Source organism: Haliotis asinina, chromosome 4 (genome assembly GCF_037392515.1).
Source record: "Haliotis asinina isolate JCU_RB_2024 chromosome 4, JCU_Hal_asi_v2, whole genome shotgun sequence".
Taxonomy (NCBI): Eukaryota; Metazoa; Mollusca; class Gastropoda; order Lepetellida; family Haliotidae; genus Haliotis; species Haliotis asinina.
In genome coordinates, this window is record NC_090283.1 from 75,670,198 (window position 1) to 75,685,600 (window position 15,403).

Below are 15,403 nucleotides of genomic sequence, written 5' to 3' on the forward strand. Positions count from 1 at the left end.
TGAATGTACAGATATTTGTGTTTATAATGTGAAAGTCAACCTTGGACAGAAAAAGTGACAACGCCATTGTCTTGGATTGAGCACGCTACCTTTAGCAATATTTCAGCAATATAACGGCAAGGAACACCAGAAATGGGCTTCACACACTGTACCCATGTGGGGAATCGAACTTGGGTCTTTGGCTTGACGAGCGAACGCTTAACCACAAGGCTATGTCACCGCCCTCCGGTGCCTGTGAAGTATTGATGAACTTTGTAAACACGGCCAAGGACATGACCAACTGAGGTTATAAATGTCATTAACAATCATTAATGAAAGTGACAGAGTGGTACGAGTGAGTTTGGACAATGCAAGTGAGTTTGACTAAGAATGGAGATGAGTGCCAAATTGCTTTTAAATCATGCATGTCTGGGCTATCCAGCTTGTTTCCGAGGAATTATTTGTACGATGGCTGTCCTGAATCAGTGTCTATATCCGGCTGTACAAAAACTGTACCTTTTGTCATGTCTTGTGTGTGTTTTTCAATATTGAAAATATCCAAGAAATCAGCCCCACACATGCTTAGTCGGCAATTAAATAATGCTTCTTAACAGTTCTCTTCATTTCATACAATTTGATTTATTCTTCATATTACTTATCATTATTGTTGCTGATACAGAAATTGTTTTTCTTTCAGGCCACTAATCCCATTTTTAAGAAACTGTTGCAGCAAAGAGAGATAAAAGGACAGAGTCCTCTTTCACAACAGTTCTTCGGAGTTTCTTTTGAACAATCTGGAAGTCTCTATGTCAGTCTGTTTTAGTTAGTTTACTATTCGAGTCTATGTTGTAAAGGTAACGCATAGTTGTCATTCATATGAACCTTTCTTAACGATCTATGCTCCACTGTTCTTTTGGAAGTAAATGCCACTGTTCTTACTTCAGGTAAACCAGCATACCGTATACCATTCTCTATTGTGGCATTTGTTATTCTGAATGTACTTTGGGATGAAGTAAAACGGATGTTCGATATAATGTTTTATAACAGACGACGCAGTGCACTTTGCGTTTTAGGGCACGTTCTTTCACAGTCATTTTCTCGTATCAGTTGCCAAACAGAAGCGTCCTTCGAAATTCTTACTAGTAAATACTACATCTGTCTACATGATATGTTTCAGGGCGAGGCCTGGCAAGAGTGCAAGATAACTTGATGAGTGTTGTGTGTAGACGCCCATGCAACCATTCTCCGGCGCCAGCGTTACTAAAGGTCACCTGATTTGCAGCATGTTCGGTATGCCACCAATAAAAGTCTTTCTGTTTCATGAAGAATTACCATTTTCCAAGACTGCACAAAAACTGCGTGACTATCGCGAGGACGTTTAGACTAATGTTCCTGCAGAAAAGGAGAGAAATCTCTTCACTTTTGTTGTTATATGTTGACGGAAATGCATTAGGAGTACACGGGCACGCCTTCACGCTGACTACACCGCTATTGGAGCAAATAATACGACAATGAAAATAAAATGACATAGTAGAAATCAGAGTGCCTTTAAAATGTGAAAAAGCATGAGCTGAATATTGAATGAAATGTTCTGAACACGAAAACTGTATTCTAAGCCTACATTCCTAAGGCTTTCTGTGAGTAGTTATTTTGGTTTCATATTGTTACATAAATGCTCGGACAATTCCGCTGGTTATGCGGTTGCACAGCTTAATGGGAGGCTTTAAAGCAGGGCATGAGTTTTGGGTCAAAAGTTGAACATTTAGAGGATAGGAGTGTGCATTTACGGTTTGCATCGTCAATTAGAGTCCTATTTTGGATGCTTTTTCCTGTTACGTGTTTGGTATGATTGTTCTCAATTTTCCAGTGGGTGTGCGGTGTTCTTGAACCTTTTGCACGTCACCAGGGTTCGATTTTCCAAAAGTGTGTAATTTTCTTGATATCTGCTGTATGCATTGAATAATTACTGATAGCACCAACACATCTGGACAACATTGTTTTGAATATGTCTTCAAAGGTGCGTGCGATGTAACATCTTGTTTGATTGCATATCATGGTTTGAAAAAACGCCCGGAAGTGGTGCTGGACTTAAATGTTTATCAGTTTGGTACCTTGAGCACAGACAAACATTTCAGCATTAGCCTTGATAAATATGTGATTCGAACCCACACCCACCTATTGACCATCTGGTGCCCTCGAATGATTGAGAACGACACTGGCGAAGGAATGATGAGGGGCAGGTAGGTTGTGGGTTTGAGAGTGGTGCTGATGGAGGGGGAGGGGTGCGAATCGGCAACGCTGTTCAGCTCTTTTCCAAACTGGAGCCTCGTCAGTTTCAAAATCAAACTCCAATCCTCTATTCAACTCAACCCTTCCCCATTCCCTTGCGTGTTCTGAATAACATGGGACTGCATCATGTTGTTTTCACAAGTGCCATGTCAATGAATTATTCATCTACCATTGTGAAACAGCTCATCCGTGCATGCTCCCATGCAATTTTGCACTGATCTGAAAGAACCGAACCTACCGCTCTCCATCGCTGGTTATTGAAACTGACACTGTCTCTAGCCATTAAGAAAAGTCTTCTCAAATGAGATCCACGAGAGAGCACACAGAGACGGAGCCATTGTAATAACTCAAACTAACTACTAATTCATTAAAACCGTGATCTAACACATTGGTAATAGGTACCTAATTGACAAATAAGGCAATGGGGAAATATAGATTAATTACATCTGGAAAACTAATGTCAATGTTTAGTTTCTTCTGAATCAAAATCAACCTCATTGGGGTATGGGACGGAAGGAAGGTAGATAAGCTGAAGCGTTCGACTGACATGACGAAGGTCTGTGTTTGATCAGCAATTATGGAGATAATTTCTGGCATCCGAAGGCTTGATGCATCACTTTGAAAACACCTGTTGATGTGGTGTCAAGCCGAGGAAATGTGCTGCACCCGTGATAAAGTGGTTTGATGTCGTGTATCTGGGATAAAGCACTGTGATGCCCTGCATCCGAGATAAAGTGGTGTGATGCCATGCATGCAAGACAAAGTGATGTAGTGACCTCTATTTGGGATAAAGCACTGTGATGCCCTGCATCCGAGATAAAGTGGTGTGATGCCATGCATGCAAGACAAAGTGATGTAGTGACCTCTATTTGGGATAAAGCACTGTGATGCCCTGCATCCGAGATAAAGTGGTGTGATGCCATGCATGCAAGACAAAGTGATGTAGTGACCTCTATTTGGGATAAAGCACTGTGATGTCCTGCATCCGAGATCGTGTCCTGTGTCCGGGATAAGATTAGTGAAACTGATTGAATCACAAATATACTATACGTTTTGGATACAGATAACAGTGAAAATGATGTCGGACGCTGGTGTGTTGTGTTGCAGTTGACAACATTCTTACTGACCTTATGCCAACTCTTGTACCCAGCGACGATGTCGTCTGGGACACGTGATGCATTATTGGATTACACACTTGCTGAGTCGACCTGGCGTCTTATTATAGACGTCATATTAATCAGATTATACAAATGAGGCTGGTGTTGTTTGGGACCAGAAAGGTTTCTTCAATCATATTTGATGGATAATATTCGCATTGCTTGCAGTGACAAGTCAGCATGGGCTATTGACCGTGTCTCACGCGGACGTGCAACGACACGAGCAACTGTGACTCTTCATATTTGATATAAAAATCTAACTATGCTGAATATTATATTTTTCCAAATCTCCTGTACAATACTTGAGTAGGCAAGCGGCCTTTAGACAGCCAGACAAACAATTCTGTTCAGTAACATTCCTCCGGCCCAGAATCAATCATGATAATGTGTAGCACATCAGTGCATTTCACAGTATGTACGGTTTGTGTCTCTTGTTTACGTGCTATAAGAATAAACATGCATTTCTTATCATATCCATATTTTCACTTTGTAGAATAGATATAAACTTTATAATTGTGGGTAAGTTAGTAAAATATTTTGGTACAATATTCAATCCACCATATGTTGACACAAACATTGAAACTGAAATTGGTATAATATGAATAGTTCTACCGAATATCATGGGAGAATTTTTCATGTGTAATTGATCGTTGATTCGTCGTTGAAGGGATAATGTGTAATCGAGTAATGTGACAACACATACGGGATTTAGTGCAGCGCGGACCCATTTTGTGCCTTCTACATAGAGCCGGTGACAGCTATCTGGAGATTATGACCAATCTGTCTCCTTCAACAGAAATACTTTGTGTATTTGCTTTGCTTTCACAACCCATGTGACAGGGAATCAGTGAAGGGGATGTATGTCTCGTAGGATAATTGACAACTTGTGACATAAAACCCATGGTATTTAGCCATGGTTGGTGGAATCTGAGTAGCTGAAAGGGAAGAGAATCAAATCGTTGGATATGCTTGGTCGCAGATCCGGGTACATATATGTAGTGGCTAACTCGACTACACGCACATCTCTGTAGACGTGTGTAGACCCTGAACCTGCTACAAGTGCGTTGTGGTCAATCTGGGTAGATACAGGTACTCACTCATCCTTGTATATATACGCAGTCACTAATCCAGATAGATGTAGGTACTCATTGATCCTTGTAGATATACTCAGTCACTAATCCAGATAGACGTAGGTACACCTTGATTCTTGTATATGTGCTCTGTCACTAATCCAGATAGATGTAGGTACTCATTGATCCTTGTAGATATACTCTGTCACTAATCCAGATAGATGTAGGTACTCATTGATCCTTGTAGATATACTCTGTCACTAATCCAGATAGATGTAGGTACTCATTGATCCTTGTAGATATACTCTGTCACTAATCCAGACAGATGTAGGTACTCATTGATCCTTGTAGATATACTCAGTCACTAATCCAGATAGACGTAGGTACTCCTTGATTCTTGTATATGTGCTCTGTCACTAATCCAGATAGATGTAGGTACTCATTGATCCTTGTAGATATACTCAGTCACTAATCCAGATAGATGTAGGTACTCATTGATCCTTGTAGATATACTCTGTCACTAATCCAGATAGATGTAGGTACTCATTGATCCTTGTAGATATACTCTGTCACTAATCCAGACAGATGTAGGTACTCATTGATCCTTGTAGATATACTCTGTCACTAATCCAGACAGATGTAGGTACTCATTGGTCCTTGTAGATATATGTACTCTGTCACTAATCCAGATAGATGTAGGTGCTCATTGATCCTTGTAGATATACTCAGTCACCAATCCAGATAGATGTAGGTACTCCTTGAGCCTTGTAGATATGCTCAGTCACTAATCCAGATAGATGTAGGTATTCATTGATCCTTGTAGATACACGTAGTGGCTAATGGTGGTAGATATTTTTACTCGCCGATCCTTGAAGATAGATGTAGTCGCTAATCTGGGAAGATATGGGTTCCTACTGATCTATGTACGTACGCTAATCCGGGTAGATTAATGGGTACTCGCCGATCCTTGAAGATAGATGTAGTCGCTAATCTGGGAAGATATGGGATCTCGTTGATCTATGTACGTACGCTAATCCGGGTAGATTAATGCATACTCGCCGATCCTTGAAGATAGATGTAGTCGCTAATCTGGGAAGATATGGGATCTCGTTGATCTATGTACATATATGTAGTCGCTAATCCGGGTACATTAATGGGTCGATCCTTGAATATAGATGTAGTCGCTGATCCCTGGAACATAGACTCTCCGCGTAGACTCTATAGCAAGGAAACATTGTATCTACAAGGCTATCACATTTTCCAGAATCTGGCGAAAGGTACGTACATTGTTTCGATAGAACAGGGCCCTGTAACCCCTGATTGTTTAAATAACTTCACTAATCTAGGTTTTATTTAACAAGAAATTGATTTCAGTTTTAGCAGAATTGTGCAAACTAACCGAGTTTCAATGTATAGATACACCAATATATCATTCCTCGGGCCTGTTTGGTTAATAGAGGTACCACCTTCTGTACAAACCTCCAGAGCAATGAAATAATCAACGCTCACGTGAATCCCGAATACCCAGTCATTGTTCTTTAATCAAATCACGTTAAATGAAGCACAACATATTTTTGGAACATTTGTAGTTTAAGAAAATCTTTAAAGTGATTATTTCTACATCGGCGGATTGTGCCACAATGCAAATCTGATCCTTCCATTGGCGCTCAATCTGAAACATTCGTGTGAACACTGTCTACAACAGTAGTAGGTAGACAAGCCCGGAGTAAAGTAACATTATCCAACTTGATTACTGAAGTTGAAAGGGATAAAAAAAGTGCTTGCTAATCAATTGTTGGTCCGTGATTAGTTTTATGTCTGTTCTTCACATTTCGCTGCATATTTGAACATTTAATGACCAGATCGACTCGCGTCTTCGGGAGATTTAAACCTTGAGAGATGTTTACTGAGACAACTGTTCATCGTCTTTGTAGGTGGATGACTCTAAAACTCAAATCAGTCGCATATCGACTTTGAGAATACCGTAATTACAACACTTTGTGGGTTTGATTTTCATCCAAGTAATCATTTAACGACTTCACTTTGTCTCCCGACTGTTTGACAGAGCTGGGGAAAAGAGATTGAATTCTTTAGAAGCACTGGTTTAAGAAAATGAGACCTTTTGACCTTGAGAGGGGAAAGTTGATTCATCATTGTTTAGTAAACACTTTGTCCGCTTAAAATCGTTTTGATACAACCGAAAAGTTTGATGTTTGATAAAGTACAAATTCCATCGACAGGCAAGATTCATTTCTCTGTGAACATGTACCTCTTAGAAGAGGGAAGTTACTGACAGAATTGTATTTGAGGTTAAACAGTATTTCAGTTACATCAAGGAGTGTGAGCTTGATGTGAGAGGAATCTCAAAGTATGTGGTTTTGTGATTTTACAAACTTTGGTAAATAGAAGCGTCAAAACCATTTCCACATTCATAAGAAACTACTGCTAAGGCTGGGTCAGTTGTACAAATGTCATGAACATATATTTTCTCAGTAGTATTACATCTGTATGACTGAACCAGACAATCCTGTGATGGTCACAATCAATGTGGCGATACAATGACAGAGCATGTGTTTATGAATCACGATGAAACAATGATGATACCAGGTGTTCGCGAAAAGGTGAGCCCATCATGTCCCATTGGTAAAGCCTCCGAGAACGAGGTGGAGTTAACAATCTGACACCTGAATAGGCTGATGTGTGTATGTCTTCAGTAATTAGTGGAATAAAAATGAAAATCCACCAGCAATCGTTATGTATGTCACAAAATGTTTTCCTATGAATGATGATTACTTGGATGTTATTCTTGTCAACGAATACATTTTGCGAGAAATACCAAACTCGACAGATATTACTAAAATGTCTCCACTGAGTGATTTAAAAAGTTTCAGGGAGCAGGTTTCATACATTGTTTAACAAACATATTGATCTTTGAAGTTTCATAGTTTCAAACCTTTCACACATTTTTATACATACCGTGTTCTTAATACAACTAGAGAAAGAAACAAAGTTTAAACATGTCCAATAAACTTCACAGCATTAATTAAAAAAATAATTTTCATCTTTGAAACACTGAAATAGGCACACGACAACTTTAAAAAATGCTCAGCTCTTTAACATTAGATTCAGTAAAATTATAGCACGGAAACTCTGGCGTCATGAGTCTGTGTTCTTGGGCAATAGAGGAAGTGTTATGATTTAACTCGACGTCAACGGGACATTGCATTGTTATTATAATCACAAAGTGGTTGATTCAAAGGAATTCCTAATTTCCTAATTCCTAATTCCTCTTTCTAAGGAGAGTCATTAAACCATTGACTGAATCCACTGTTATCTTGGATCTGATCCGGGATAACGTGCATTATTTCCAGGACAGCTTGGAACTGTCAAGAACAATACTGGAAAGGTGTTGATCAAAGGAAGCGTTTATAAAACAGAGCTTTATCAACCTGACATTCCTAACTCGGTCCCATTCGGTTCATGGAAGAAATGTGATGAACTTTTCTGGCGGAATAAAACCACAATCACTCACACAGTAACAACGAAGACACGCGAAACACGACGGGGACGATCTTAATATTTCCATGAAATATACATCCATGAAATATAGTGCTCATCCGTCTTTTGGTGAGTATGACCCTGACAAAATGAACCCAACAGTCTACATGCAAAACTACAATATCCCCTATCGCTACTGTAGCTGCAGTTGATGAGGATGTTGAGTTGACAGGCCGCCACAAACGCTTGTCCGGTGTTTACCCCCACCATCCACTGCGCAGTCTCGCGGGAACCCTGTTGCTACACTTTCTCGCCAGATCAGCCATTGAATGAGCCGATCAATGTCAGATCGGCTGTGCCTCGCGTCAGTGAGTTGTACAAACAGTGCTATGTATCTGCGAGTTTTCGTCTCACCAGCACACCAATACCAGTGATGCAATACTCTTGGTACACTCTCAAAGGATTGTTTTTCAATTACTGTTACCAAATACATTTTTAAAAAAAATGCTTACATGAGAAGGTCCGGAAAGAAAACTAATGTAATTTATTTTTCTGTTTAAAAACGAGAATCAGACATGCATTAAGAGGAAATCCTATTATATGCACTTTTTACATTTTAACACCACCATTCTTTGACCGTCTAACCCCTTTAATCATTTCTGAACTTATTTGTAAGTGTTTCTTAAAGAGTAATGTGACACAATTGGCGCCTATGTGTTGGTAAAAGCGATCGAAATAAAAGCACATTTATCTATGAGGAATTACGTATCTGATGAGAGTCTTTCATGTTTTTTAATCAGTTTGATCTGTGTGTCAGGAGATTCCTATAGGGCGTGGATGTACATGGATTGACCGGGGGGTACAATCGATTACATGAAGGTTTTGTTATATATAGACCCTCTGGGACCCGCCGGAGACGAGGTGTCTGGGGTGAGGGCTGTCCATTATGACCAATCTATTCGTGTTGAATAAACACTCCTAGTTAAGACGGAATCCCAGTCTAAGTCTGGACATCAATTTTCATTTGTTTAACGAAAAACATCATCGGGTGAAAGCGTAATGATGTATTTGAAATGTTCAATGATGTATCAGGATGGTGTTGTGACGATTTGAGGCTTAACTCTGAATATAGTCTGCACGTCTCACGAAGCACTCATCTCCTTTCTCCAGAGCTGTTGGGTTTCTTTAAATAAGGTTTTGGAGAACCGATCAGCTTCAAACAAGTGATAGTGTATTGGTGATAAACAGCTGCGGGTAAAAATACGCCAAAGGGACATTTGAAAGGACACCTCCTTCAAGACTGGCAATGATTTTAAAGTGATGTTTACACGACCTACACCTTTCCATTCGAGCCACAAGTGTATGAGGGAAACATTTTGTTGGCATATGTTTTTATATGATGCAGACAATAACGGAGCACTTCCGCATTCCTGGGAACCATGGCAATCTCATGGCACGAATATATAAATCCAGAAGCAATGTGTCTGAGGATGTCAAAATTTTATTCCTGCAGTTAGTGTTTTGGGATAAACTGGACAAAAGTGCGTGCCCGTTGAGAAATTTCTTCCTGCGGCTCATCCCAGTGAATAAAACGAAGAAATGCACACCCATGCTATGAACGAGCTTCTGATATTTACAGTCAGCCATATTCTGTGAAAATCTATAAATCATAAGTATGCATTAAATGGACACTGATAGCTAGAGAGACAACTATCGAAATCTGACTGGTCACGTGATCATGTTCGCTATTACTATTGTACTGTCGCATTGATTCACATTTAATTCTCAACATACTAATTAGCGCAAAGGCGAAATGGAAGCCACATATACTTATGCTGTTCTGCTCCTTTTGTCAATGTGTCAAAACCCATACATGAAAAGAGGCGCTAGAGAGTTTTCTTAAACGAACCCATGATGTAAGACAAAATTCCAGTGTCAACCTTGATTTTGGTTCTGGACAGAATGGCGTGTCAGCCAAGCGGAATTCCACAACATCGACATAAGCCTGGAAAAATGCAAGGTAACTTCAAGTCACTCCCAGTGACCACCGCTTCGAGCTTGAGCGTTGAGAAGATCAGCAGTCTCCAATCTTCTTTTGCTTGCATAATACTGGCCTGAAAAATTAGACAGAAGTCTTTCTGTAGCTTATGTACTGAATAATGACTCTCAAACAACCATGTCTTAGTGGATGGCCAGCGTTTGCTTCCAGTATCGTAGTGGTGGTGTGACTCGATCCTTATATAGGTGGTGTACACTAACGTATTGCGTTATAAGTACAAAGTTGTCAGACATCCTATTGTTCTTGGTGTCCTTGGTTTGGTACCTCCTGATGTATTGGCGCAGATCAGGAGAGTGCCTAGGTTCTCCACCGGCAGCACATGTCTTCGGACACTCTGGGTAATGCATAAGGTTATAGTATTTTGGAGTCTCCCCATTCTTTGGAAAGTTCTTGGTGGGTTTAGCGAAACAGCGCTTCCAGTGTAGAGAGGTCAAGGGCCCTTAGCTGAAGATCAGCCCTAACCAGCCTGACTGAGCCAGGATCACCCGAACCTTCTCTGCTGCATTTTGCATCTCTGGGATTGACCTAAGTCTGTTCTAAAATACTGTCGCTACGAGTCTATGGTTCACATACCAGTATAGAGATATCAATCATACATTTAGGTGAATGGACATATGAGCGAAAAAACTGGGCATGATCAACTTCCCATCTCCAAATTGTTACGAGAGTGTATTTTCTGTAAATTGTATTATTGATTAGGTGATAAATGTTTATGGTTTTGAGTGATTGTTATTACTGGTCAAAGTACGTGTCATGGATGTTCGGCGCTGTTGGTGCACATGTACTCGAATATTCAAGAATCAGTGACTGTGTATATAAGGGCTGGTTGTGTTGTCGACACGCATACACATGGATTAACTGGAGTACCACATGCGGCTTACATCAACCTCAAACCAAGACTTTGGTGAGTTGATCTCATATTTCTGACCTATTACTGTAGATTTTACTCTGTTGTACATTGTACATGAAACCTCTATTTTGAATCTTTGTATCTTGCTATTGTTTGCTCGATACATATTACTAAAACGTTTTGCCTTCTCAGTGTTATATTTTGCTGGTTCTGAGGGGATTTCTTATACCTTTTGTTAAGGCAATTTTTTAACCGTAAAAACATTATGATAAACTCCTTTGATGGCATCATCACACGTCGTAACCGACGGAGAATTGCAGAATATGGATGACCAAACTGTGCACAGAGTTGTGTCCCAGAGGAATGCTAAAATTTTGCATTGTAGGTTCGAGTACCGATTTGCCCAGATTACATGTCAGAACAACACCAGTGGTTTCTGCAAAGGAAAGAGTGCATTAATTTGGGACTTCCTCACACATGCCGTAATATGACTTAAACACTACTTCGGTGTTCAACCCAAAGTACTCACTCACTCACATGATGTAGGGCAATTCGTAGAGGTTGAAAACCTTATAATTGAATAATCAATACATTTTGTTTTCATTAACTTCGAATGATAGACCTGGCAAAAGAGACTACATGAATAAGTTTTGATCGACAATTAAAAAACAGTCATTTGCAAAATGATATAGTAATGGTCCTATAGTAAAGGTCTACTAAATACAGAGAAACAAAAGAAATAATCCGAAAATCTATAGAAATTTGTGTTTGAGCTCTCCGTTTACTGACTGGAGGCGATATGATCATCTGTAATGGACTGACACTACAAACTGATTTGTTCATTGCTTGTTCTTACTAACCATGCAACATGAATAGGAGAGACAAAATGTTTTTCAGCCAGAGTTTAAAAACTCTATGGGTTTCTTAGCTCTGAAGGAAAAGCTGACCAACCCTTTTCGAACAGCAAAACACATTTTTTGTTACATCCCGCATGTCAAGTTAACAAGTTGTTTTTATCGTTACGCCTAAGGACAAATTACGTTGTTTATCAGAGTATCAGAAAGATGTCTCCTAACCACCAGAGTGGAGGCCTGAAGTATCTCTGCTCAGTAACAATTCTATTCCACCCAACGGTTAAGGTATTCTAAAGGTTACATGTAATTGAACTATATGAAGCATACAAAAAATCTCATCCAAGCGATATCACTTCAAAGAAAGAATCCGCGAGTTATGTCGACAATGTTCTCAAAACCCTGCCATGGCGGTTTACAATTTGAGCTGGGGTTGAGCATCTTATCTCTAGATGCGATAATTTCCTTACTTATTTACCCCGTTAGCCAGTTTCCATGATACCAGCGGTGGTAGTTAATGAACAAGGGAATGACGGGGAAAAATCTGGAGTCATTTATTTTAGGTTCGGCATGGTAGCAAAGTGGTTAAACAATGACACCATATGCCGTAGATCCTTTCGATTCCCAACATTTTAGCATACATGGAGCCCATATACACGTATTTTGAATTATCATGAGAGTGTTGGTTTTTCATCTTCATTTATAGATCCAAATTGATATTGTATGATAGAATTGCATGGAAATGACTTCACCCGGAGGCGTTTAGTTTCTCCCTTGCTTGGCGTCATATTTGTTTCGCCATAAAGTGTTTGGATGCGAAATAGCACATGAGAGAAGATATAATTTACAAGATATATATGTTTGTTGCTGGGAATCACACTCTTCAGAACTCCAGGATCCATAGTTGTTATGTGACTTGTTACCCACTCGCCATCACAGGATATTGCATAAAGGGGAGTATATTTTCACTCATGTTGTCATCAATCGTAATACAGGTATGAGTGATGTTCAACAACGTCAGTTACCTCCTGTGAAAGGCGACACCTGGACAAGGCAGATCCGTCACTGAAAGAATGGGCAGGATCCATGACTTCGGGCTCAGATACTTACCAACCGAATTTGCCATGCTAGAGGAACTGGCACAAGACGACCGAGTAATCTATAAGATCCTGTGCTCTATCCTGTCTGTTGAATGTCTGCAACTCGACGTCCTCTGCTCCCGTGCTTCTGTTGACTTCATTTGGACGCCTTCTTCCCAGTCACGTCTATTTACTGTCTACTACTCGACGTCATATGCCCTGTCATGTCTGCTGAACTATCTGCAACTCTCTGTCGACTTGCCTGACGACTGTCTGCAACTCGACACCTCTCTCTTGTTTCGTGTATCGACTGCCTGCACTTCGACGGTATCGACAATAAGTGGCTAGCCTATCCGATGCATTGATTCACCAGACAAGTGTAAATCTAACACTGAGGTTTAATTAAAGAGGTGGACATCAAACCGACAGAAAATGAATTATGATCAAAGTGACTCGATCAGGGCATAACCTCGTGACATGTCCCGGTTATATTTCTGGAATATTAGAACCTTGTCAGAGTCACAGATGCATATGTGTGATCAGTGGCACATGGCATCCTCTTACATCCAGGGTATCATATTTCCTTCCTGTTGCCATGATAGATACCACTACAAACGGCCTCTAAGGAATATCACATTATAAGAGCGTCCGGGCACCTTCCATTTATAACCGGACTCCTTCCATTCATAACCTGGCCCCATTCAGAAATGGGCCTAACAAGGGGCCACTGCCAGGAGATATATTAGGAAATGAGTCATGAAGTGGACCATTCCAAGTGACAAGTCACTTTCAGGACGTACCACAAGACATGTCGTAATGCCAAGGAGGACCACCTGAGAGGGACTACTACTAGCGAGTACCCGAAACAACGAGCGACTTTCAGGAACAGCTAGAAATGAGGAACGTCAAGAGAACAGCTCCAGAAACGGATCACTTCAAGTCCACTGCAAACGACCATTTCCTGAACTCTGAATAAGACGTCTTGATTACACCAGTACGAGTATTTGATTCTGGTACGCAATAACAGGATTGGTCTTATTGTCTCAGGTATAATTTCAGGGATTCTTCGTCTCTAAGCAAATGTCAATATTCCTCTGGGTCGTTACCCCAAAGTCAATAGTCCTCCACGATTAAATATGTGCTATAGTCTGGACTATATACGCATCGGCGGCTGTTTCCGACTGGTGGTTGAACTGAAGGGTTTTCATGCTGTCAAACTGCGTATACAGAATTGGTTCCACAGTAGATAACTATCTTGTGGGGTCTGTATAATAATTTGTTTCTTGAGGTAGAGTATTCAGAATGAAAACAATATATACGTGTTTGTATTTCTTGTCGTTGTCTAGAAAGAGGAGTATGTCATCGTAAGTGTTGTATTTCATTTCGGCAGTATCAAAGGTGCCATAGAGATTCGGAGTCATGAAATCTTCGGGAAACGGGTGTGCATGACAAGCCATGTTTCTACCACATGTTATGCTGAACCCGTTGCCAAACTCTGTCCAGTGTTACATAGGCTGTATGATACGGCAAATGCATAACTATTGACGTCAGTAGAAACTACCACCCACCACCAACACATGACAATGTTATCAATATTATGTTCAATAGTTGCAGGCAACTTGTAATGAGATGAGATACGACCGTTACTTTGTCGTTTCCAGTCTAACAAATAATTATTCACCTCTTTTACTTCGGGCCCAAGACGTCATAGGCGTCATAAGAATTGCAGACCATCACTTCAGTGTTCTCCTTTCTTTTCTTTTCTCTTTCTGATTAAGATGCTTTTCGAAAAAGCGATGAAAATAGAAAATGCAATGAATTACATTTTTCTTTTCATTGAATCCGTGTATCTCGCTTGTGACATTGGTATGGACTGAATAGTTTTTTGGGAATCCAATTTGATTTTAATGCTCTAACAGATGCCGTGATTACCTTTAATTATGTTATTTGAAGCAGACACAATCTAGCGTAACAATATCACATTAAAAACGAGAATTGGGTTGTGTTGAAATACACGCATAGCGTTTTACAACCTGAACCAGTGATTAACATCTTATCTTTGCAACTGATCTCAGCTAATTACTCAGTCAGTGTATTCTCATGAAACTGGTCTTGAACACATAAAAGTATTACAGCCATAAGGGAGTGTCTCAAAAGTAATTAATCATTTCATTCCAGGACAGATGGATCTATACCAGTGGTTCATTTAGGATTAATCTCTTCTTAGAAGAGGCAATGGAAGTATAATATGACACACCCATTTTGCTGTTGAACGTCTTCCATACTGGAGCACTGCTCATGCTTAATAGAGTTTCTTCTGTGTTACCATAGCGACATTGAAATGCTTCTTTCATTGATTGGATGAACATTAATCTACACCTCAAGGATGACTTCTACTTTCAGAAAACTTGCCATTCTATTGCAATAAATATACAAAAGTTCAGACAATTTTTTAGCTTTCAACCATTTCAACCAAACCTATAAATCAGATGCTCTTCTGGATGAATCACACAAAAGAAGCTAAGATTAGATCAGGTCGTGTTGCTTGACAGTAGTACATGAATGTATCGA